The 27,343-nt window shown below is 40.1% G+C and overlaps 1 protein-coding gene and 2 long non-coding RNA genes across 6 annotated transcripts in view; 2 read left to right on the top strand and 1 right to left on the bottom strand.

Moving 5' to 3' along the window:
* Positions 1-27,343, top strand: part of gabrr2a (gamma-aminobutyric acid type A receptor subunit rho2a) — an 87,017-nt gene that overhangs the window by 21,323 nt on the left and 38,351 nt on the right. The window lies entirely within an intron of this gene.
* On the top strand, positions 3,959-4,569 carry LOC109195987 (uncharacterized). Its single transcript, XR_002057422.2, has 3 exons — positions 3,959-3,984; positions 4,077-4,139; positions 4,251-4,569. It is a non-coding gene; the product is annotated as an uncharacterized LOC109195987 (long non-coding RNA).
* On the bottom strand, positions 11,513-12,109 carry LOC109195986 (uncharacterized). Its single transcript, XR_002057421.2, has 3 exons — positions 12,084-12,109; positions 11,922-11,984; positions 11,513-11,810 (listed from the first exon to the last, which is right to left on the bottom strand). It is a non-coding gene; the product is annotated as an uncharacterized LOC109195986 (long non-coding RNA).

The raw sequence follows: 27,343 nt of genomic DNA, 5'->3' as shown, positions 1-27,343 counted from the left end.
CAACATGCCACATTCACCCAATCACATTCATTCTCACAAGCACTGACTCTAAACTGAGTGCTTTTCTAACAACATTCGCACACATTCACACGCCGATGGATGCATCAGAGAGCAACTTGGGGTTAGTATCTTGCCCAAGGATACTTGGCATGCAGACTGAAGGAGCCAGGGATCGAACCACCAACCTTTCGATCAGTAGGTGACCAGGTCTACCTCCTGAGCTTTTTTTGGTTATGGCAATAAGCAAAAAAAGGTAAGATATAAGTAAGACTTTATTAAGGTCGTTGTAATAAGCATTAGTCCAAAGTACTTTTTAAATTCAATTACTTCAAATTTATTTATGTAGTGCCAAATCACAACAACAGTCTCCTCGAGGTGTTTCATATTTTAAGGTAGAGACCCTTAAATAATTGAAAGCCCAGTAATCAAAGTCATCATATGTATAAAATAGTATGCATGTCAGGTTTACGGTAAGTACAGGACCCAAAAGAGACAGTGAGTTTATTTACAGTGCAAAATTTGAACGACAACAGCGACAGTCCTCGCACTGTGGCTTCCCTGGCGATTCTACCAAAATCCCACACAGTGCTCGTGTCCATGGCGTGAATCATGAAAACTCCAAACCCGATCTATACACCCCATGATAAACTCCGTTCCCAGATCCTGACAAGAAAAGATGCAGTGATTAGTCTGGCGAGTAACACACACACACACACACACTTTACTATACAGCCGGGGCTGTACTGAGTCAACTCAACAATCCATCGTCGAATAAAGCACAGCCACACAGTTAAGTAGGAGATCGCTACTGATGCTGATCAACAGCAGCTGGTGAGGGCTGGCTTCAACACGGGAACTCTTCCTCAGCCTGATGACGCTTGTAAACCAGCCTTCTGGAAACACACACATACACATCCAAACACATATACACATAAGGGGACCAGGATTGGAGTTGAAACACAACAAAACATAACAAATGGACACAATGGATAGGTGAACCGGTGAGGGCTGCCAGACCTTGACAATGCATTAAGCAACAGAAAAACTCAGTAAAGGTTTAAGTGACATAACACATAAGATAATCTCAAATGTGTTTGTCTTGGTGTTTAAAGGAAACTTGTTACTTTTGTTAATGGGGTAAAAAAAATTCTTAAATGGATTTCTTATAACCTAAATCTGTTTATAATAATATTATTAATCATTATTTAGTCATATAAATATTAATGTAAATATACACATAGGTTTACATGGACTTATAAGGGCTTATATCATAAACTAACCACTTGTTTCAATATAGAGAGAACATTTGGAAGAATTGAACATGATTTATTGAGATAGAGAACTTGATCTTTCCATTTGGAGATTAGACTCCAAAGATGCCTCATGACAGAACAGAATCCCAGTGGTGATAAGGTTTACAATAAGACCCCCCGGAGTCTAGACACTGATGATGGTAGTAAAGATGAAGATTGAGGCTTGGATGGAGCTACGAGTGACTTGGGTGGGGTGCAGATGGGGAGGAGGTGGGTTGCACAAATGATAGTCTGAAAACGAGAATAATCATGAGCACAGATTTAACCCACATAATTTCCAGAGGGAATTACAGTTCCAGGACAGCAAGAAGACTAACTAAGCTAAATTAAATAATGCAATATATTACAAAGTTATAAAATATAACAAAAGATAGATGTCTTCTTAGGGATCTCTTCCAGGGCCTAGAGCAGGGAACATTGTTGGAAATTTAAAACTGCTGGCTAAGGATAAACATAAAATTATAATTCACATTGACAGTAATGACACCCGATTACGTCAATTGGAGGTCACTAAAATCTATTTTGAATTGGTGTGTAAATTATCCAAAACAATGTTGGACTCTGTAGTTTTCTCTGGTGCCCGAACCAAGAATGAGATGTTTAGCTGCATCTTCTCCTTGAATTGCTGGCTCTCTGGGTGGTGTCCAAAAAATTATGTAAGCTTTCTAAGTCCCTGTTAGTACATGAATTAATTCATTCATTTGAAGCCTAATGCTTAGCCTTTTCCATCCTAGCTGGAAAACTCAAAAACCAATTCTATTTGTTTTTATCCATCACTGTCTTATTATTTCCTAATAATTTTTCAATTTACAATAATGGATTACAGAACAGTAGGGAATACATTTCATAATAGCAGATGTGTTTCTGATAGTAACTAAGTTTAAGAATATAATTCATCCAATGTTACTTTCTTCATTGCCTTGTGCCAAAGTAGTAATAAGATGGCACTAGTTCAAAATGGCGACCGGTTTCGTGCATGTGCGCATGCGCCTTCAGGTCCTGGGGTTATGCGAGTTCATGTGTTTTTAACTTAATTTAATCAAACCATAGGGTTTTTAATTAAACTATTTTTTGTCACTTTGGCATGTCTCAACATTCATTTATGCAGACATATGTGTCCTTAAGAGCAATTCTTTGTTTTTGCGTGTACGGGTGGAAGCTGTTTAGCTTCACAGTGCTCCTTAACAAAGCCCGAATGCTTTTTATTTACATCTAGTCAAAAGTATTGGTAATACTGTTTTAATCACACTAATTTTGTGATTCTGACAATGTCTCCTCATGCAGTGATCCATGCCTTTTATTTTAAAAACGGCATAAACGGGAATTTCTTCTGTACGGGTAATTTCAGCTTGTTCACAAGCGTTTCATTTAATCAAACCACTAGTTTTAATCTAACTAGTTTTACACATGTACTGAGGTTTCTTCCACGGGTTGATGCGATCATCTTATTTAAAAATCGGGATTTCGGAATGTTGAACTAAGAGGGAGACAGAGCCAGCTAGTTTTTAACACAGTAAATGGTCACAAATAACAGTCAGCCCCTTTAGAAAATAAATGCTATAGGCCTACTTCTAAAACACATTGCACATGTCACCTTTTCCCCCAAAGCAACCAGTATCGCTCTTTTCAAACTAATCCTGTTTTAATCACACTCATTTTGTGATTGTGATGTCACAGCATGCGGCGATGCACGCCTTTTATTTTAAAAACGGATCAAACGGGCATTTCTTCCGTAAGGGGTTTCATGGTTTCATGGTTTCAGAGTAGTTTTTAACACAACAGATGGTTGCAAATAACATTCAGCCCTTTAGAAAATAAACGCTGCAGTGATACTTCTAAACCAGTCGCACAGACCCGCTCCGTCTTTTTCAACAGCCGATTAATTGTTTGAAATTGTTCAGGATTGCAAAAGCCCACTGAGGGTATCATTTAATTGTTGTGATTCCTTCGGAAAAGGTAAAAGCTGACAGGTGTACCACGCGAGCCGGGACCCCGCCTATTGTTTAAAGTGGCTGGTATCAGCTCTTTTTGTAATTCCTTAGGAATAGGTAAAAGCCCCGCAGGTGTAGCAGTCGGGCGGGAACCCCGCCTATTGTCTGAAGTATCGGCTCGTTTGTAATTCCTTGAGAAGACAAAAGCCCTAAAGGGTCTCATTTAAATTGATTGGAGACATACCTTTCTTTTTGGAAACGCCCATCCTATATAAAACAAGCTCAGAGTCCGAAACCCTTAGCCATTTACCCGTCAAGATTGCTGCGGAGCACACCATTTTCTTTGAGATCATCAAAACTAACATCGTTCTTCATAACATGGACATCGTAAACGGTAAGTAAAACAAAACCTATTATTGTATTTTTAAAGGTGTTATGTTAACATATTATAGGATATTTAAACATTTTTTTCCTAAAACAAAAGCTTAATTTTTAGGAGTTCAGGAGAACGGCACAGGACCCTTTTCTTTAGAAACGGGCGCTTTTACAGCTGGAACTAGTTCTCTAACAGGCACAAGGTGTGTACAGAATTACGCGATTTTTAAACGTATGTATGTTTTAAAGTTGCGATTGTTTTAAATTATGTAATAACAACGTTTTTCTTTGATTTGTTCCAGGGTTAACAAACTGAGCAGGAAAACATTCAGATGCCCTGACCACAGAGCCCAACCTTACATCAGGTGTGTATACAACGGGATATATATATATATTTTTTTTTAAAGGGGTTTAAACAATTACAAATGTTCTAAAACCGACCGTTTTACACATGCAGAGCCACGCCAGAGAACCGTATGTGTGGAGAACCAGGGCCGTCCGGAATAACGCACACTACAAGGTAAGCATAGGCATATATAAATTAGATAAAAAGAGATAGAGAGGGAGACACGCTTATTCTGTTTGAAATGGGTACATGTATAAATGTTTTAACACATGTCTATCTTCACAGACTGCAAAACAGTACCCCTCCACATAATGACCAGGACACCGTATGATCCCAAACGTTTTTGGAATGTTTAAGGAGTATCGACCTTCCAGAACAACAAAAACCCGGAGCTTCGTGCAACAGTGGAGAGTCAGAACCGATCTTCATCAGCGGCCCTACAACAACACCGAGTGAGTGGCTGCCTCGCGATTTCTCTGATGTTTTTGAGTATAGTATATCAGATTTCGATCTAGTTCATATACCCACCACCCCAGAATGTGCCAGAAATAGCGTTGATTCACACATAGATTTTGAAGAAGACGGCATAACAGACTCTCAAATATCAGCGCCGTATGATGCTTACATGAAGGTTCCAGACGCCCAGCCTGCTATAGCTTCAATAGTTGATAAATTATGTTTGATTGAAGCTAGCCTCAAACAATACCACCAAGAGGCACAGATACAAAGGCAACAGTTTACCAAATTCATAAACAAAGTGTGTAGTACATTAGACACCATCTGCAGCAAAATTTCAAGTCCCTGACTTTTAAAATCCAGACCATGGACCCTCCAAATAAATTATTTAAACATAATAACGGAACCTCCACTCCTGTTAGATGTTTTGACTTAGAGACTTTTATGCAGTGGGCTGAAGAAACAGATAACAAATTAGACGATATTATAGCTAGACTTAATAGTGTGCCTGCATCAGCCTCATCTGATACACATCCTTGTCAGACTGTTCCTACGCCTGCTATTGCTGCTGGGGCTATTGTTGTTAACAATGCAGATTGTACACCCGCTGTTGCTCGGGCCGCTGTTGTTACTGATGCTAACCGTATTACTGTTGCTGCTGTTGCTATTGAGCCTGTTACCACATCTACTAATACTTACACATGCGTGTCCGGGCGCCGCTGCTGATGGTGCAACACCACACACCCCCTCAATCATTGCAAATTTCTCACAACCAGATACTGCAGTAATCGAGCCCGTTGTGCAGTCAGGGTCTGGCAGGCGCTCTCAGCCAGACATTAGAGAGATACCTAATTTTAATGCTCGCGAATTGCGTGAGCGCATTGATTTTAGGGGTATAAGTCTCGATCACCCAGAACAAGTGCCTGCGCGAGTGCGCGAGTGCTTAGGCAATGTGATAGACAGAGCTGTAGCTGGATCTCAACAGGGCAGTGTTCTAAACGTGGTCCTGCGTGGCCCCTCGCTGGCTTCAGATGTTCAGGCTGTTTTAAACGCTGATGATCGGTATGTTCCGGAGCTGTTTCTCGATCAAATTGCACAAGTTATGCAAAGTAATGATGAATCTATCGGTGATGATGAATTAGAGTTTATTGTCACGGTAGCTCAGAACAGTAGTGGCGGGGCTCGCTTAAGACTGGCGCACATACCTTATGATGAGATTCTCTCAAAAAAAGGCAGACATTTATACACACCAAACAACACACACAACAATTTGTGCTTCTCCCTTTGCGTAGCACATTCATTAAACTCAACATCCTCTGAGCTTGAAAAACTTGCTACAGCTAAACAGATGCATGCTGAAGTAGGTCTATGCGACACACAGCAAGTATCATTCTCTGATGTCAGCAAATTTGAGAAGCACTTCAACATTAAGATTGTAATCTATTACCACACAGAAGGGCGTAAACGCCTGGAATGTTTTTTCACACATGAAGAGCCAAACACAAACACGTTGATGATGTATCTCCATAATCAACATTACCACCTGATTTTAAACCCGCCCGCTTTTTTGGGGGCGTCCTATGTGTGTAATTTCTGTTACAGTACATATAATACACCATTACACCACAGCTGTAAACATAGATGTAACACTTGTTACACACTCTGTCAACACCACAGGGGTCCCACAGTGAAATGCAGTGACTGTAACCGCATCTGCAAGTCACAACACTGTTACCAGCAACACAAATTACCTGAATTAAAACACAACATGATTCCCTGTGATAATATGAAACATTGCATGCACTGCGGCAACACATATAGAGAATCCAAGAAATTGCCACACAAATGTGCGCAGCCTAGATGCGAGCACTGCCGCGAACCTAAATTAGCAGGAGACTCCGACCATCAGTGTTTCATACAGCCTGTTGAAAAACAGAAGCCTAGCGATAAATACATTTTATATGATTTTGAGACGAGGTACCACAGCGGTAAACACGAGGCTAACTTTGTGTGTGCGTCTGATCTGCAGGGCAATAAGTTCACATTTAATACATTAAAGTGTGTGGAGGCGTTTGTGCAGCATTACAGACGCCCAAGGTTTCATGGGTACACTTTCATAGCACATAATGCATCTGGGTTTGATAATTACATACTCCTGGAGTACTTTGTCAGACAGAGCATAACACCTAGTGTCATAATGAACGGCAGCCATGTGATTTTGATGCATGACCGGGACTATGACCAGCGGTGGATTGATTCGTTCAGCTTTTTGCCCATGGGCCTTGCCAAAATACCCTCTGCTTTAGGTTTTCAAGACCTGCAGAAGGGCCATTTCCCACACAGGTTTAATACGAGGGATAATGAGCATTATGTGGGCCCGTACCCAGACCCTCCTTCTACGGCTATGAGCACATGTCTGAAAGCGATAAGGTGCGATTCATGGAATGGTACCAGGTTGCCTCACAGAATCCCTTTGATTTTCAGGCTGAACTCAGGCGTTACTGTGTTAACGATGTTGATGTCCTGCGTAAAGCATGCAGCATATATCGTGACACGCTACTGGGTTGTACACAAGTTGATCCATTCACGTATACCACCTTGGCTGCATTTAGAATGGGTGTGTATAAAACGCTGTTTCTGCCTAGAGACACGCTCGCTCTCACGTATGATGGGGCATACGTTGAGCAGAATAAGACATTTTCTAACGCCTCTATCGAATGGCTTCAATACGTGTCCCACACCACCAACACAGTGGTAAAACATGCTCTCAGAGGAGGCGAACAGAGGGTTGGGCCGTATTTTGTGGACGGTTTTGACCCCACAAGTAATACAGCTTATGAATTTGCAGGATGTTTTCACCACGGTTGTGCTTCTTTTTATCACGTCTGATGCTATCAGACACGGCAACTATGTGTGCGTCTGATGTCTGATTGGCCACAAACTTGCGGACTAAACCTTTCAAGGAGTTGTGGGTGACAACTTTCGAATTTAATGCATTCAGTGTCACGCCTTTACATTTGACCTGGGTCTTGCCCAGCGATGTGTGATACACGTAGCATTTAGGCCCACCGGAAACAAATTCCGCTATGTAATCCTCCACACCACCCTCTCCAGAATCTAATTCGCTTGTGAGATCCCCCAGACACGGCCCTAGAGGAGGCATCCAGTCGCCAGGGCGTGCCGTGAAAATGACACTGTCCGTGTCATAATACAGCACGCGCTGCTGCAAGTTGTCTAGCAAATCATACAGCATGAGTCTGGCGTGTGCAGTGGTCATGGCCCCGACAAAGACATTAACGTCCTTCACACGGGATGCTCTACCATCAGCGTGGCGCCACTGCACCATTGCGACGTCGTCAGAGATGAAACAAAACTGACGCACATCGTACTGGTCACTAAACATTAGCTGGCTAAATCTGGAAGGGTCTGTAATGAGCTCAGATGACGCCATGTTTGACCTAATGCTGAAACGACCCCACAACGAGTTTAGCAACAGCTTGTTACAGTTACGAACAGCTTTATTTACACAAATCTTGGATGGGTCTAGCATTATACCCTCCTTCTCATAATACTCGTCTATGTACTTCTGCTGTTCCTCATGTGTTTTCACATGTTCTGGATACCCCGAGGCCTCCTGTTTTAGTTTTAGAAAGGCTTTCACATAGTCTTTAAACAATGTGTCGGTCTTATTGGGGAAATGCCACACCTCATCAATAGAAAGAACCCTGTATCCCTTCTCAACAGCTTTTTCAAGCTCAAATGAGACCCAAGTGCCTTTCAGCACCCGTTCGCTGTCACTGTGCCCGCATGCAGTGTGCCGGTTCTGGTCTTCAGCACACATGCTGCAGAGTGGAAACATCAGTTTGCCGTGGCACCTGTAGGGTAGGACGGGGTCAAAAAGACCCTTAGGTGGGAGCACTGTGCATTTAACAAAGCCGAAATAATTTTCTAGCTTGTCGAAGTTGGTGTAAATGACTTGAGGGTGTCCTACAGGATAGTCTTTTTTAGACTGCACTGTGGGATAGAGACTGGTGAAGTCGTAGTAAAATATTTTTTCATCACATGCAGTCTTGTGGTACAGCTTTAGAGCATTTGTGCGACCGCCAAAAAGGGCGTCTCGGGGATTCAGGCGTTCTGGCTTTCTGTATGTGTGCATGAAAGCCACAACTGTGGGGTCTGTCTGCTTCAAGGCAGCCCATTCACATTCCCACATCACTATTACGCTCAAACTGTGTTGTGATCTCAGTGCATCCACTTTGTCACAAAACATGCGATGCAGCAGTCCATAGGATGCTTTGCTGACAGGATTAACTTCACTCTCGGGGTAACATTTAACACAACCGTGGTGAAAACATCCTGCAAATTCATAAGCTGTATTACTTGTGGGGTCAAAACCGTCCACAAAATACGGCCCAACCCTCTGTTCGCCTCCTCTGAGAGCATGTTTTACCACTGTGTTGGTGGTGTGGGACACGTATTGAAGCCATTCGATAGAGGCGTTAGAAAACGTCTTGCTCAACGTATGCCCCATCATACGTGAGAGCGAGCGTGTCTCTAGGCAGAAACAGCGTTTATATACACACCCATACTAAATGCAGCCAAGGTGGTATACGTGAATGGATCAACTTGTGTACAACCCAGTAGCGTGTCATGATATATGCTGCATGCTTTACGCAGGACATCAACATCGTTAACACAGTAACGCCTGAGTTCAGCCTGAAAATCAAAGGGATTCTGTGAGGCAACCTGGTACCATTCCATGAATCGCACCTTATCGCTTTCAGACATGTGCTCATAGCCGTAGAAGGAGGGGTCTGGGTACGGGCCCACATAATGCTCATTATCCCTCGTATTAAACCTGTGTGGGAAATGGCCCTTCTGCAGGTCTTGAAAACCTAAAGCAGAGGGTATTTTGGCAAGGCCCATGGGCAAAAAGCTGAACGAATCAATCCACCGCTGGTCATAGTCCCGGTCATGCATCAAAATCACACGGCTGCCGTTCATTATGACACTAGGTGTTATGCTCTGTCTGACAAAGTACTCCAGGAGTATGTAATTATCAAACCCAGATGCATTATGTGCTATGAAAGTGTACCCACGAAACCTTGGGCGTCTGTAATGCTGCACAAACGCCTCCACACACTTTAATGTATTAAATGTGAACTTATTGCCCTGCAGATCAGACGCACACACAAAGTTAGCCTCGTGTTTACCGCTGTGGTACCTCGTCTCAAAATCATATAAAATGTATTTATCGCTAGGCTTCTGTTTTTCAACAGGCTGTATGAAACACTGATGGTCGGAGTCTCCTGCTAATTTAGGTTCGCGGCAGTGCTCGCATCTAGGCTGCGCACATTTGTGTGGCAATTTCTTGGATTCTCTATATGTGTTGCCGCAGTGCATGCAATGTTTCATATTATCACAGGGAATCATGTTGTGTTTTAATTCAGGTAATTTGTGTTGCTGGTAACAGTGTTGTGACTTGCAGATGCGGTTACAGTCACTGCATTTCACTGTGGGACCCCTGTGGTGTTGACAGAGTGTGTAACAAGTGTTACATCTATGTTTACAGCTGTGGTGTAATGGTGTATTATATGTACTGTAACAGAAATTACACACATAGGACGCCCCCAAAAAAGCGGGCGGGTTTAAAATCAGGTGGTAATGTTGATTATGGAGATACATCATCAACGTGTTTGTGTTTGGCTCTTCATGTGTGAAAAAACATTCCAGGCGTTTACGCCCTTCTGTGTGGTAATAGATTACAATCTTAATGTTGAAGTGCTTCTCAAATTTGCTGACATCAGAGAATGATACTTGCTGTGTGTCGCATAGACCTACTTCAGCATGCATCTGTTTAGCTGTAGCAAGTTTTTCAAGCTCAGAGGATGTTGAGTTTAATGAATGTGCTACGCAAAGGGAGAAGCACAAATTGTTGTGTGTGTTGTTTGGTGTGTATAAATGTCTGCCTTTTTTTGAGAGAATCTCATCATAAGGTATGTGCGCCAGTCTTAAGCGAGCCCCGCCACTACTGTTCTGAGCTACCGTGACAATAAACTCTAATTCATCATCACCGATAGATTCATCATTACTTTGCATAACTTGTGCAATTTGATCGAGAAACAGCTCCGGAACATACCGATCATCAGCGTTTAAAACAGCCTGAACATCTGAAGCCAGCGAGGGGCCACGCAGGACCACGTTTAGAACACTGCCCTGTTGAGATCCAGCTACAGCTCTGTCTATCACATTGCCTAAGCACTCGCGCACTCGCGCAGGCACTTGTTCTGGGTGATCGAGACTTATACCCCTAAAATCAATGCGCTCACGCAATTCGCGAGCATTAAAATTAGGTATCTCTCTAATGTCTGGCTGAGAGCGCCTGCCAGACCCTGACTGCACAACGGGCTCGATTACTGCAGTATCTGGTTGTGAGAAATTTGCAATGATTGAGGGGGTGTGTGGTGTTGCACCATCAGCAGCGGCACCCGGACACGCATGTGTAACAGAAGTATTAGTAGATGTGGTAACAGGCTCAATAGCAACAGCAGCAATAGCAATACGGTTAGCATCAGTAACAACAGCGGCCCAAGCAACAGCGGGTGTACAATCTGCATTGTTAACAACAATAGCCCCAGCAGCAATAGCAGGCGTAGGAACAGTCTGACAAGGATGTGTATCAGATGAGGCTGATGCAGGCACACTATTAAGTCTAGCTATAATATCGTCTAATTTGTTATCTGTTTCTTCAGCCCACTGCATAAAAGTCTCTAAGTCAAAACATCTAACAGGAGTGGAGGTTCCGTTATTATGTTTAAATAATTTATTTGGAGGGTCCATGGTCTGGATTTTAAAAGTCAGGGACTTGAAATTTTGCTGCAGATGGTGTCTAATGTACTACACACTTTGTTTATGAATTTGGTAAACTGTTGCCTTTGTATCTGTGCCTCTTGGTGGTATTGTTTGAGGCTAGCTTCAATCAAACATAATTTATCAACTACTGAAGCTATATGACTCTGTTCAGCAGGCTGGGCGTCTGGAACCTTCATGTAAGTATCATACGGCGCTGATATTTGAGAGTCTGTTATGCCGTCTTCTTCAAAATCTATGTGTGAATCAACGCTATTTCTGGCACATTCTGGGGTGGTGGGTATATGAACTAGATCGAAATCTGATATACTATACTCAAAAACATCAGAGAAATCGCGAGGCAGCCACTCACTCGGTGTTGTTGCAGGGCCGCTGATGAAGATCGGTTCTGACTCTCCACTGTTGCACGAAGCTCCGGGTTTTTGTTGTTCTGGGAGGTCGATACTCCTTAAACATTCCAAAAACGTTTGGGATCATACGGTGTCCTGGTCATTATGTGGAGGGGTACTGTTTTGCAGTCTGTGAAGATAGACATGTGTTAAAACATTTATACATGTACCCATTTCAAACAGAATAAGCGTGTCTCCCTCTCTATCTCTTTTTATCTAATTTATATATGCCTATGCTTACCTTGTAGTGTGCGTTATTCCGGACGGCCCTGGTTCTCCACACATACGGTTCTCTGGCGTGGCTCTGCATGTGTAAAACGGTCGGTTTTAGAACATTTGTAATTGTTTAAACCCCTTTAAAAAATATATATATATATATATATATATCCCGTTGTATACACACCTGATGTAAGGTTGGGCTCTGTGGTCAGGGCATCTGAATGTTTTCCTGCTCAGTTTGTTAACCCTGGAACAAATCAAAGAAAAACGTTGTTATTACATAATTTAAAACAATCGCAACTTTAAAACATACATACGTTTAAAAATCGCGTAATTCTGTACACACCTTGTGCCTGTTAGAGAACTAGTTCCAGCTGTAAAAGCGCCCGTTTCTAAAGAAAAGGGTCCTGTGCCGTTCTCCCGAACTCCTAAAAATTAAGCTTTTGTTTTAGGAAAAAAATGTTTAAATATCCTATAATATGTTAACATAACACCTTTAAAAATACAATAATAGGTTTTGTTTTACTTACCGTTTACGATGTCCATGTTATGAAGAACGATGTTAGTTTTGATGATCTCAAAGAAAATGGTGTGCTCCGCAGCAATCTTGACGGGTAAATGGCTAAGGGTTTCGGACTCTGAGCTTGTTTTATATAGGATGGGCGTTTCCAAAAAGAAAGGTATGTCTCCAATCAATTTAAATGAGACCCTTTAGGGCTTTTGTCTTCTCAAGGAATTACAAACGAGCCGATACTTCAGACAATAGGCGGGGTTCCCGCCTGACTGCTACACCTGCGGGGCTTTTACCTATTCCTAAGGAATTACAAAAAGAGCTGATACCAGCCACTTTAAACAATAGGCGGGGTCCCGGCTCGCGTGGTACACCTGTCGGCTTTTACCTTTTCCGAAGGAATCAGAACAATTAAATGATACCCTCAGTGGGCTTTTGTACGGTGGCCCCTAGAGACAAAACACGTACAAACTCCAAAACACATACAAACTCCAAAACACTTGCAAACTCCAAAACACTTGCAAACTCCAAAGCACTTGCAAACTCCAAAGCACTTGCAATACAAACTCCAAAACACATACAAACTCCAAAACACTTGCAAACTCCAAAACACTTGCAAACTCCAAAACACAACGGAAGTGCTCCAGGACGCTAGGGGCAGTGTTGAACTTTTGTTACCTAGTAACTACACAAGCCATGAAGTACCAATGACCGGATTTGGGCTGTAGGCCGCATTTTAAGGCCGATTACTTCACAGCGACACGCTGTACCAATTCAAAGTCTGCTCCAAATGCGGCCCTTAATTTCCCTGAATTTTAAGGAAGGGTCGGTGTAGCCTTCATGGCCGAACATACCCCAGATTTCATAGCGCGGTGGTGGTGTGGATAATTTTGCCGAAAAAAAACAAAACAGCGGAAGCGGAGCAGCCGAAGAGTAAACTTTCAGAAGTAAGTACTGAATATTATGTCAGTTATTTATGCGCAAATGTTTTTATAATGAAGACCATTAAAACATTACTATTGGCCACATGTCGGGAAAGTTATGTGACATTAGCTTGGTTTTAAAGCCTTTACTTAAAAATATTCCCCGTTCAATAGTCGACCTTAGTCTTACAGAGAATGTGAGGATTTCATGGATAATTAAAGTCAGTCATATATCCACAAACACAACAAGATGAAAGTTAGTGATGCTGCTCGGTTTGCAGTCCTGAATATGAGGGTACAAGCAGGATTCACTGCACTGTTAATGTTAGCTATGTTATATTGCTGCCTCTGTTCGGTGGTGTCGAGCCAAACGGACTTTAACGCGTGTTTGAACGAGCTGACGGTTCACTCGTTAAGATGAAAGAAAGATGCTTTAATCACAGGAGTCACACATGTGTCCACTGGACCATCTGGGAACTCTTCTTGTTTAGCACTCGTAATAACACAAACACTAAATCTTCCTTCTCTGTGCTGTTTTGTAGCAGTGTGTACACCTGAGACTGTCACCTGTCTGTCTGTCCTGCACTCTCTCTCTTTCTTTCTCTCTGATTGTGGAATAAAAGTATGAACATGTATTTATAAGTTACACTTGTGTTTGAATCCTGCAGCTTATCACACATTTGATTTCCATGTGTGACAACTGCAAGTGTCCAGAGTGAGGACAGACTGAGGGACCCACTGCTGCACATCACCTGTGAGGCTTTGCACCCCTGATGATCCACCAGGACAAACTCAGCAGTGTGTGAGGAAGAGGAGGAGGAAGAACCAGCAGCAGCTGACAGATGGAGAGAATAGACAGACTGTTCCCTGTTTGTGAAGGACTGCTAGGAAAGTTTAACATAACTAATTGTCTGTCCTGAATCAGTCTTATTAGGTAATGTTCAAATAATATTATCATTCCAGTGTTTTCACTGTGGGAGAAAGTACTCAGGGCCTTCAAGTTACACACTATGAAAGGCAGCAACAAGTTTAATATTCAGAAACCTAAAGTATGTATCAGCAGCAGAATGGAGCTAAAAATAAATGTTTGTTTCAGTTCTATGAAGCTTTGAGTATTTTGGATTAGTAGCACTGCTGTGTTTGTTGCATCATGTTGCTGTAATTGTTTATATGCTTTATATATTCTGAGCTAAGTTGATCTATAGTGTTACATCATATTCTATAAGGACGTTATGTGTTTGTATACTTTCTGCCCAGTTTGACCCATTTAGCAGAAGTCAGCCTGTTTAAGGCTCTGATATCTATTCTGTATGACTTAAAGCAGTTATGACATGGTCTGATTTTCTTACCCAATAAAGGAATATTTCATATATCAGTCTACTCTTCATTTTATAAGAAACAGTTATCACAGCTCATACATTTTCTTTTTATAAATATATGTAAGCAATGAGCCAAATTTAGTGATGCCAACATACTAACAACATTTGTCTCTTATATATGATACACCTATATATATATATATATATATATATATATATATATATATATGCACTGTCAAAGATACTTGTCTTTGAGTGAAGATTTAAGGTGATAAGACATAAATAACTGCAACTTGAATCTGTAAGCTCAGTATTTAACACAGAGTTCATGTTAACTGCCGTAATAGCTAATAATGATCAATATAATAACTATAATATTGGCCATATTATATTTACATTAGTGATATGACTAGTCTCATGAACAACATTAGCAAATTGTTATTTACTAACTAATCTTAAATGACTGGTCAGTACAGAAATGAAGCCCAAAAATCATGTTTTACTGTCCTGTGGTCTCAGCCTCAGATACTTATCAAATCACACAAAGCTCATGTAGAAACAAACAAACAAATGAACAAAATGTGTTCTTCATTTCTGTCAAACAAAGTTGTATGACACGTTTCCAGCGGTTAGTATCATGGTTGCTAGGCAACCTGGGAAGCGCAACGGTCATTGGTACTTCATGGCTTGTGTAGTTACTAGGTAACAAAAGCTCAACACTGCCCCTAGCGTCCTGGAGCACTTCCGTTGTGTTTTGGAGTTTGCAAGTGCTTTGGAGTTTGCAAGTGTTTTGGAGTTTGCAAGTGTTTTGGAGTTTGCAAGTGTTTTGGATTTTGCAAGTGCTTTGGAGTTTGCAAGTGTTTTGGAGTTTGCAAGTGTTTTGGAGTTTGCAAGTGTTTTGGAGTTTGCAAGTGTTTTGTATTTTGCAAGTGTTTTGGAGTTTGCATGTGTTTTGGAGTTTGTACGTGCTTTGTCTCTAGGGGCCACCGTACTTTTGCAATCCTGAACAATTTCAAACAATTAATCGGCTGTTGAAAAAGACGGAGCGGGTCTGTGCGACTGGTTTAGAAGTATCACTGCAGCGTTTATTTTCTAAAGGGCTGAATGTTATTTGCAACCATCTGTTGTGTTAAAAACTACTCTGAAACCATGAAACCATGAAACCCCTTACGGAAGAAATGCCCGTTTGATCTGTTTTTAAAATAAAAGGCGTGCATCGCCGCATGCTGTGACATCAGAATCACAAAATGAGTGTGATTAAAACAGGATTAGTTTGAAAAGAGCGATACTGGTTGCTTTGGGGGAAAAGGTGACATCATGTGCAACGTGTTTTAGAAGTAGGCCTATAGCATTTATTTTCTAAAGGGGCTGAATGTTATTTGTGACCATTTACTGTGTTAAAAACTAGCTGGCTCTGTCTCCCTCTTAGTTCAACATTCCGAAATCCCGACTTTTAAATAAGATGATCGCATCAACCCGTGAAAGAAACCCCAGTACATGCGTAAAACTAGTTAGATTAAAACTAGTGGTTTTATTAAATGAAACGCTTGTGAACAAGCTGAAATTACCCGTACAGAAGAAATTCCCGTTTATGCCGTTTTTAAAATAAAAGGCATGGATCACTGCATGAGGAGACATTGTCAGAATCACAAAATGAGTGTGATTAAAACACAATTAGTTTAAAAGAGTGATACTGCCTGCTTATAGCATTTATTTTCTAAAGGACTGTATGTTATTTGTGACCATTTACGGTGTTGAAAAAACTAGCTGGCTCCATCTCCCTTTTGGATCAACATTCCGAAATCCCGATTTTTAAATAAAATGATCGCATCAACCAGTGAAAGAAACCCCAGTAGATGTGTAAAAACTAGTTAAATTAAAACTAGTGGTTTGATTAAATGAAAGACTTGTGAACAGGCTGACATTGTCCATTCAGAAGAAATTCCCATTTGAGTGGTTTATAAAATAAAATACTTGCATCACTGCCTGCTGAGACATTGTCAGAATCACAAAATTAGTGTGATTAAAACACTATTACCAACACTTTTGACTAGATGTAAATAAAAAGCATTCGGGCTTTGTTAAGGAGCACTGTGAAGCAAAACAGCTTCCACCCCTACACGGAAAAACAAAGAATTGCTCTTAAGGACACATATGTCTGCATAAATGAATGTTGAGACACGCCAAAGTGACAAAAAATAGTTTAATTAAAAACCCTATGGTTTGATTAAATTAAGTTAAAAACACATGAACTCATATGACCCCACCGACGCCCTGTGTGTTTGCACACATGAACTCGCATAACCCCAGGACCTGAAGGCGCATGCGCACACGCACGAAACCGGTTTGGTTGGCCGCCATTTTGAACTAGTGCCATCTTATTACTACTTGCCAACACAGAGCAGAGCAGCTACCTGAATGTTACTCCCACAGAGGTCAGTTATCCTGTGAATAATTTTACTTCTTCTTCACTGCATACGACTGTGGATACTGTGGCTCCTGTGAAAAAGAAAGTCTCAAATCAGAAGCTAAGTCATAAGGTGGAGAGGAAATAGTGTCTCACTAATTTAGAAGATCATCATTTAGCCTGGAGAAATAGTTTGTTGCTTTATGGGTTAGGCTTCCAAATCCAATCCAATCCAACTTTATTTATATAGCACTTTTAAAAACAACAAAGTTGACCAAAGTGCTTTCCAATAATAAAACAGAGATAGCAGTTAAAAACCATACATTAAGCATACAATGAAATCAATAAACAAAATAAATATATAATTGAAAAAGAAGATAAAAATAAATCAGTGTATATATTAAATATCAAAACATGAGTAAAATAAACAATAAGATATACAACGAATAAGATTAACAAAGTAAAAAGATTAAGAATGACCAACAGCTGACTAAAAACTGACTACAAACTGACTCTGATAATACTCCTAGAAAGCCTTTGAAAAAAAGTGTGTTTTTAAAAGTGATTTAAACATTTCAAGTGTTGGGGCCAACCTAATATGGAGGGGCAGTTTGTTCCATAGTTTGGGGGCCACAACAGCGAAAGCTCGGTCCCCTCGGTGTTTCAGTCTTGACATGGGGACAGCAAGGAGTGACTGGTCAGATGATCTGAGAGACCTTTGTGGAGTGTATCGGTGTAGAAGGTCTGACAGGTAAGAAGGAGCCAGGCCATTTAAGACTTTAAAAGCAAGCAATAAAATTTTAAAATGAATTCTAAAATGGACAGGCAACCAGTGTAAGGAGGCAAGAACAGGGGTAATGTGCTCATGTTTGCGTGTCCCTGTCAACAGGCAAGCAGCAGCATTCTGGACCATTTGCAAGCGTGATAGTGAAGCCTGATCAATACCAATATAAAGTCCATTACAATAATCAAGGCGAGTGGTCACAAATGCGTGCAAAACTCTCTCCAAGTCACAAAAAGAAATAAAAGGTTTTACTTTAGAGAGTTGCCTCAACTGAAAAAAGCTTTTCTTCACCACTGTATTTACTTGTTTGTCCATTTTAAGAGCTGTGTCAAATTTTACTCCAAGGTTGGTGGCAATTGATTTGACACACGATGTAAGAGGACCCAAGTCAGATGGAGGGACACCAGGTCCATTCGGCCCAAATATAATGACTTCAGTCTTCTTTTCATTAAAGTTTAAAAAATTCAGAGCCAGCCATGCTCTGATATCCTTAAGACATTCTAAAATAGGCCTGAGGGGGTTAAGGTCATTGTGTTTCAGCAGTAGATAAATTTGACAATCATCTGCATAAAAATGAAATGAGACTTTATGTTTTTTAATAATATGGCCAAGGGGAAGTAAATAAATACTAAAAAGAAGGGGCCCAAGGATGGATCCTTGAGGTACACCACATGGGAGGGGGGCAGAAGATGAATGAAATTTACCAAGTGAGACAGAAAAAGTTCTATCAGAGAGGTATGACTTAAACCACTCCAAGGCAGTGCCTCTAATTCCAACATGATGTTCTAGACGATAAATCAAAATATTATGATCTACTGTATCAAAAGCTGCTGTGAGATCCAAAAGCACAAGTAAGACAGACTTCCCAGAGTCAGCAGTTAGTAAGATATCATTAAAAACTCTCAAAAGTGCAGTCTCTGTGCTGTGAAGTGCTTTAAAACCAGATTGAAATACCTCAAAAATGTTTTGACTCTCTAAAAAAGTCTGCAGCTGTGAGCACACTTCTTTTTCTAAAATTTTAGAAACAAAAGGAAGCTTTGAAATAGGTCTGAAATTACTCAACAAAGAGGCATCCAAGCCAGGGCGTTTCAGCAGAGGCTGGACCACTGCCTGTTTAAAAATTACAGGTACATGGCCTAAAGTCAGGCTGCTGTTTATAAGCCTTTGAATATAAGGTCCAATAGTGCCCCAAACTTCTTTAAAAAAGCGAGGGGGAAGGACATCACTGGGAGAGCCAGACTTGATTTAGGTGACAATTTTACCCAGTTTAGATAGAGACACCCCAGATAGCAAGGAGACATTGAACTGATGTTGATTTTTCATCTGATCCATCAGAATCGTCAGGATTGAAATGTCAATGCAAAATCAATGTTGAAACAACATTAAAATACTGATGAAACCTGACATTGACATTGAAATAACATTGATTCACTGTTGTTCTGTTATCGTTGATTGTTGATCTATTTATAGTTGACAATGTGACAACAATCATGTTGAAAAACCATTGATTTACGGTTGAGCGGGAAATTAAAGCTGCTACCACATGGACTATCCCAGATAGCAAGACGACATTGAATCTATGTTGATTTTTCATCCGAACCGTCGTATATGGTCGGGGTTGAAATGCCAATGTTGTAACAACATTGAAATACTGTGGTAAACCGACGGTCTTACTATAGAGACGTTGTAACGATGTTGATTCACCGTTGTTTTTTTGTCATTGATATTTGATCTATTTATAGTCGACCAGGTGACAACAACAACGTCGAGAAAACGTCTATTTATAGTTGACGATCATTCGGCTCCGGTCACCATCAAAAACCATCGATTTGTAGTTGAGCATTAAATTGCATTGCAACTGATCGGGTATAAAGTACCAGAGAAAGTAGATTTATTGTTCATTTGTTATCAATGACTTGGTCTAGTTCACCAGCTTTAAAAAATCGTGTCTACGTGCAATTTATGTATAGTTGACCGGGAAATTAAAGCAGCGATCACTTGGACTATTCCGCAGCACCCCTCTCACATTGGTACATCCCCCCAGGTATTCATTGTCTTCTACAGTAGAGCGGGACATTTGATTTACTCTCAGCGAAATTGACCGGAGAAGGCATCAGTTCATGCACTGCGCTGGCCTGCACCACGATTAGTATAAGGTAAGAATGAATGATTTTTTTTTCCTACTTGTTATTTCCATGTTTACATTTGAATAACAGTAAAAAACTCGTTAATGTTGTACATTAACGAGTTTTTTTTTACTGTTATTTACGTCCGAAATTGTGTCTACTTCTTGCAATCCGTCAACAAATAAATTGCACTGCGAACAAAGTATATCAAGAAAGAAAAGATTTTCGTTTCATAATTTCTTCGTTATATTCCCTTACAAAGCTAGCTTTAACGCTTCGAGGTTTCCTTTGTTCTTGGAACAAAGGCGCTTGACCCAGACTTTCGCTCTGTAGTTGCTTAGTACTACAAAAAATTCTAAATCTGTGATATATGATTGATAAACGTAAAGTTAACTGTATAAACGTGTTCAATGACTTTGTTACTTTTGATGATTGGAGAGCACTCGCTTCAATTCGCACACGAAAACTTTAGACTCAGTTTGAATGCTCACGCAGCATGCCCACGTGACTGTACGTTGCACGCGTACATGACTTTCCGTTTGTGCCTTGAATAATGAATAAGGGTACGTCCACACGTACCAGCGTATTTTTGAAACCGCTGATTTTTCTATGCGTTTGCACCTTTTGTCCACACGTAATGTATGTCTGGCCGTACGTTGTGTTTGTATTTCCAGGCACATTTCACGAAGCAGAACGCAGTCGTCAGAGATATCCACGTGAACGCTGTGATACGTCTGACCTTCAGTCCGAAGAAGAAACCCAGACCAGGCTTAAAAGAAAGCACAAGTAAAACCTTTTTATTCACAAACATATCTTTGATTGTTAAGAATTTATGATCTTGTCTTTTATACATATCTGTGGTGCTTGCATACTGCAATATCACCACATAATATAGTCCAAAAAGTGGAAGTTTGTAAACTTTTTAAAAATGCAAAGCCGTGTACACTTGTGCACTTCAAAAATTCATTGTATACTGTACCTTCTTGCACGTCTCTGTTTCCTGTGTGTGTTGTTAGAAATCAAACTAACTTTAGGAAACAATATGCCAAAAGCATATTTACAATTACTTAAGACCGTTTTTAATTTCTTTTCTTTAGACCAAATCCCCTGTACACATATACGGACTCAGAGGATGAGCAGCCTACAAAAAAACGGTTTCCCCAGGCCCCTCGAGTGAAAATACCAGGTAATAAAATACTGTCTAGTGTCTGTGTACATATCTGTGTCTGACACGAGGAAACTTTTCTGACAAGTTGTCTGTATTCTTAAATACTTAAAAAATTATCTTTTTCTAAACAGCCCTCATCACTCCACAGTCTGCCCCCCAGACCACTGATAGCAACCATCATAATGCCCCACCCAGCTTCCGGCACCTTTCGCCACTCTGGCACAAACCGACACAGCTTTGCGATCTCGCCAGCATGCAGAGTCTGATGTCTTCCCTATAGATGGTATGCTTTTAAAAAAGCTTTAAAGCTGCATCACAATGTCATTGTACTCTTATCTAAAAAAAATCCCCAATTTATACTCCTGAATGTCATCTTGTTGTGATTTTTTTTTTCTTTTTTTTTCTGTAGATTCCAGAGACTCTGTGAGGCCACTATTACAAGGCAATTTTGAAAATCTTGGAATTTCACAGTTTACATGGTATAACAAATATATGTGACAGGCAAAAACTAGTAAACACTTTTAGCAGTTACAAGAACTAACAAATGAATATCCAACAAAAGGGAATAGAAATACATTGTACTGCCAATACTTTGGTTTATTCTTTGTATGACTTGAAAATCAGGCTTTAGGGAAAACTAAATGACATGTTTCTATCATCAATTACATGAAGTAAACACACAAGCACTTGCATACACATTTAAGACATGAGACACGCTAATTCCATCTCATAAAATGTGTCTATAGGTGAGACGCTTTGCGTTGATTGGTGCTGCTGGACCACACTGGAGGTGCGAGTCCGCCGTGTAATGGTTTATGCCATTACAAAGGAGCTGGCCTCTGTACTCAACTGGGCAGGGGAAAAAAAACCAAGGACCAGACAAAGCAAAAAAGGGCATTTAAAGAGACAGCGCTGTGCAGATGCATATTTGGTAAGTTTTAACATTTATTGTAGTTTTATGAGCCTAAAGTGAACAATAAAGGGATCAATTGATGTGCTGGGTGCGTTTCACATTTCCTATGTCTGGTTTTTGCTATATTACTTTGTCTTTCTTAATAACAAGACTTTCATGTCCGGTTAATCTGGAGATGGAGTCTTTGGTTTTTGGCTTGTTTTGTCCTCGGGTTGTACACTTTGTACAGCCCGAGGACCCCATGTTTTCTTTCTTTTTTTTTAAAGGATACACGTGTATCCTTTAAAAAAAAAAACGGCACACCATGCTAAGACATATCACATTTTCAGCTTATAGCTCTTTGGGAATCAAATGCGGCAGTTTGCTGATTTCCGCCTGGTGACTTTCATGTTTATCAGCCTAGGAGTTTACATACTTTCTCCCTGCTGAAGACAATTAACAAGAGCTTATTCATGTGCTCTAATTCCCTTTTTTTTGTCTTTGTTTTTTTGTGTGTGTGTCTATTTTTGTCCTAGATGGCCTGGCGCAGCAGGTAGGGGCGAACTCTGTCTGAGTTGGTCTTTGCTCAAGCAGTCCAGAAATGGCTCAGATATGCTCCAGATCGTACGGGTGGCGCGCAGGACGCACATCATCCATCCCCATCCCGGAGTAAATGATAAAAAGTGACGTGAAACATAGAAATGTAAATAGGAAACTTTGTCTTTTAATAAAGTATTTTGCAAATGATACATGTCTATTGACCTTTTTTGTTTTTGTTTTTTTTTTTTCAATAAAAAGCAACTGTGCGAAAGAGGTGGAAAATCAATACCATAGCTCAACAGTGTTTCAATATCAGAATCTGACATTGTTTCAATGTCAACAGTGTTAGAAAATATAACGTAGAATCAATGTCAGGTTTCAACATTGATTCAACATCAAAACCTGACGTTGTTTCAACGTTAAAAATGGGTGCAAGAGTGACGTTGGGTCAACGTCACACTTCAACGTTGCTTCAATGACGTCGCCTGATATTGACTCAACATTGTTTCAATGTTTCCTTGCTATCTGGGACAGGTTCAAAATGGCTAAAAATTGCTAAAGGCATAAAAATAACAGAAGGGTCATAAGAAGGGGGTAAAATATGTGCTCTAATAGATAAAATCTTCTCCACAAAGAAATTTAAAAAAGCTTCACAAGTTTCAGCAGAAGCTTCTGTACAGTCGGATTGGGGAGGGTTAAGAACAGAGCTTAAAATACTAAATAAGACACGGGGCTTATGCCAGTTGTCATTAATAACACCTGCAAAATAGGCGGATTTCTGGTTCTTAACAATTTTCTGATATTTATGCCAGCTATCTCTTAAGATATCACAAGACACTTGTAGCTTGTCTTTTTCCCATTTACGTTCTGCTTTTCTGCACTCTCTTCGAGCAGCCCGAGTGATGTCGTTCAGCCATGGCTCAGACTTCAATTTAGGCCGCCTGACCTTCAGAGGAGCAACAGTATCCAGAATGATTTGACAAGTAGATAAAAATTTTGCATTCAGCTCCTCAGCTCCACAGGTTGAGAGCTCTGAATCAACATTAAAGGCCTTATTAAAGGTGGTAGAAAGGCTTTCAAATGATTTGGATGTGGCTTCTTTTCATTTGCTCCCTGTTAAATCCAAAATCAAATTTAAAATCTTGCTCCTCGCATACAAGGACTTGAATAATCAGGCCCCATCTTATCTTAACAACCCTATAGTATAACAGTATTACACCAATAGAGCACTTCACTCTAAGACTGCAGGCTTATTTGTGGTTCCTATTTTTATTATTAATAGAATTTAGGATAGGATTTCAAAATAGACGTAGAATTCAACTTTCTGGCCTCTCTTCTGTGAAACCAGCTTCAGGTTTTAATTCCTCACTCCATTCAATTATTAGATATTATTCATCACTGGCTCTGTTCCACAGCATGTCTTTGTCCTGTCTTCACCCCTTCATCCCCAACCGGCCCTCCCTGGTTCTGCTGGATGTTTTTTCCTCTTTTTCCTTCCCACTGTCACCAAAGTGCTTGCTCATGGAGGGTCATATGATTGTTGGGGGTTTCTGTTTTCTTTATATATATATATATATGTACACATCTGGTTGACCACATCTGGTTGATATTTAACTTAACATTTTTAAGATTTTTTGATTACAAAATTGTGTCTAGTTGATAGACGCTGATTTGCTGTGTTCTCTGCATGTGAATTTGTTTAAAATACTTTCTATATGGAAAGAAATTTGTCTCAAAAAGGTCACAAATGTGTATCAAATGATCCACAAATGACAACTAAGATTTGCATGTAATTTTGTGTCTTGATATAAAACACTGTTCCCCCAGAACCATTGTGCTACCATGGTGCTACATACAAGAGAATAGATTAACACTATAAACCATAGATATTATAAATTAATATAGCATTAATACAAATTAATACTATAGATAGATAGATAGATAGATAGATAGATATAAAAATAATGGTTTCTAATAGTTAGACAGTCCAGTCTCTAAATTTTCTGTGGGTGTACTGTTTATTTTTATGTGTGTTTCCAGTTCCTGAGTATTGAGCTGTCTGATAGGGGGGAGAAACTGTTAAGCAAGCAAAGAAGACCCAAATAATACTTCAATACCTCTTTCTTATTCAAAAGAGTATGAAAGTATGATTCTCCTGGGTGTGATGATGACACTGGCATAGTTAAACATGGAGCCCAAGGCTGTCTACACGCCGCAAAGAGCAAAGAGGTGGAGGTGCTACTGACATGGTGAGCTTAGTTTGAGTGAAAAAAAACCCCCAAATGTGTTTCTAGCATCCAAAATAACAGCACGTGTTCCTGTAATCACCATTCAAATGTTTACTGGGAAAAAAACTAGTGGGAGTCTTTCATCAAAGCACCTGATCAGCAAACTTTGTAGCTGCTCCATCCATTGCCTTTGTTTTACAGAAAGAAACCTCACATATGAACTGTTGCATTAGTCTGATATTAGACTGGTTAAATAGAAAAGGGAAATAATATCAAATATTGTGTTAATTAAACTGCATAATAATATTTAAAAATATAATTTTTTTTAAAGACAGTAAAAGAAAGTACATGGGCCATTAAGCTCTGGGCCTCTGACCTGAGGGTTATTAGGTTGGAGACTGAATTATTATTAATATTACTGAATGCCTACACCATCATAATGTCTGTTTTCAGCAGCACAAAAATTTTAAGACAATGTTTCCTTTAAAAAAACATAATATTAATATGGCACATATATACAATCAAATGGTTCAGTTGTTTTTAGTTTAGTTGTTAGTTGTTTGAAGTTAAACTTTAAAACACTGCAATTTCTAAAAAGGAAACTAATGAGCAATTGATTCTGAGAGACCCGTTTTTTTTGTCTTTGAATATTGATTATTGCTCATTAAGACAAAAGTACTTCTTATCCGATTACTCAATTAATCAATGGAATAATCGATAAATTACTCAATTACTTAAATAATAGCTGCAGCCCTAGTTCACTTACTACCCATTTCATTGTTAGTTTAGTGCAGTCAGGCTGCAGCCTCTGTTTCTACATGCTCATGTTTCTACAGTAGAATCACTGTGGCGATCACTTTGAAATGTCTTTGTACTGGTTGTCATCTTTGCTTTTTGTTGTCAGTTTTGTGTTCATACCAAAGCACTAAGAGAAACATCATGTATGTTTTCTCATTAGGATAAAGATTTTGGTTAGTGTGTAGCCTCAGGTTATATTGTTAAATGGTACTTATGAGACAATGCCTTTCAGCTGTTTTACAGTAAGATGAAAGTAATGTAATGAGTAATACAATGAACTTCTTTCTCCTGTGAGTAATTAAGTAACATGCTGCATTATTGTCAGGAGTTTTCCTGCAGTGCAACTCAGGTCGGAATAAATGACACTCAGACAGGTTTGCAAGTTTAACGTGCACACGGGTGAGAGCTCAACGGAGACTCACACCCTGCAATAGTTGTCATCCTTTATTTATACTCAAGCATGTTCTTCTCAGAGACGTACAGGAAGAGATAAATTAGAACTGTGCTGCGTGCAGGCTTGCTGTTGAACTTGTACAGAGCATAACTTCTCTATTTAAGCTGAATACTAAAAGAGCAAACACATCTAGATAATGAAATGTACTTTTAAGCATAAACATAATAAAATCTTTTGACATTCCCTCCTGTTGTTTGATCTTTTCTTCTATATATATACATAGCAACTCACTAACATTGTATCAGTCTATGACCACTTGTAAACATTTTTAGCCAAGACATCATAAAATAGTGGGTTTTGTGAGTATGTTATGTAAGCATGAATTGAAGCAGTTACCATTTTTGATACCATGTTCTTCAAACAAGGTATGACACATGAAGTGTAAAGACACAATAACAGTAGTAGAACACCAACAAAAACAAGTCCTTTAATCAGCAGGGACTTCCAAGAGCCACTTAAAAGCCACGTAAGCCAGTCTTCTGTGTTTGCGGCATAGTCTCGTTGTTGTGCATCCCGAAGTTGTCTGAGTATTTTCAGAGCATCAGTCATGTTGGATGAGTGTACATTATCTGGAATGTATGTGCAGCATGTGTTGTTAAAGAGGACACATAGTCCTCCTTTCTCGGCGAGAATCATGTCCAATGCTACCCTGTGTTGCATTACTGCAATGCGCAGAGCATCAATTTCTTGATTCTGTTCGTCGTTGATCTTACATGAAGCATTCAGAAAAAGTCCAAAACGGTAGTTTAGAGTCTCTATTCTAAAAGCGTGTTTCCCTACCCCCACCCATGGGAAGAGTGCGTGAGCAACCTTTTGTCTTTCAGTCCAAAGTTTAAATTCCTCTGGGACATCGGAACCCCACATGGAATCATGCTGCTTGAGGTCTGGGGTGCTTCGTCTTTTCCTTATAGTTGACGTGGCGTCCATGGTTATCTTGAAAGTGTGGTCAGATATGAAAATGGGAGCGCACTGACCTGTCCAATTCCTAGGAAGGATAAAATAGGCTCGTTGGCCACAGAGCCAGGCCATTCCTTGCACCCAATAGGTGCCATTCGAGATGTTGCTGCTCTTCACTGGTCCTCCAGGAGCGTGTGTCTGTACTGCTTTGCAGTTGGTGGTGTTTCCCATTGGCGTGGATCCGTTCTCTTGGCGGTAACATAGGCTGTGGCTCAAATTCCCATTATTTTTGAGAAAGACTGGGAATGATCTAGCCTTACTCCTGTGCTTCACTTTCAGGTCAACCCAGAACCATTCGTCACATGTGCCATTTCGTAGTCCTATCTGGAGAGGTTCC

This window comes from Oreochromis niloticus, linkage group LG19 (genome assembly GCF_001858045.2).
Source record: "Oreochromis niloticus isolate F11D_XX linkage group LG19, O_niloticus_UMD_NMBU, whole genome shotgun sequence".
NCBI lineage: Eukaryota > Metazoa > Chordata > Actinopteri > Cichliformes > Cichlidae > Oreochromis > Oreochromis niloticus.
This window is presented reverse-complemented; position numbering and strand designations above follow the sequence as displayed.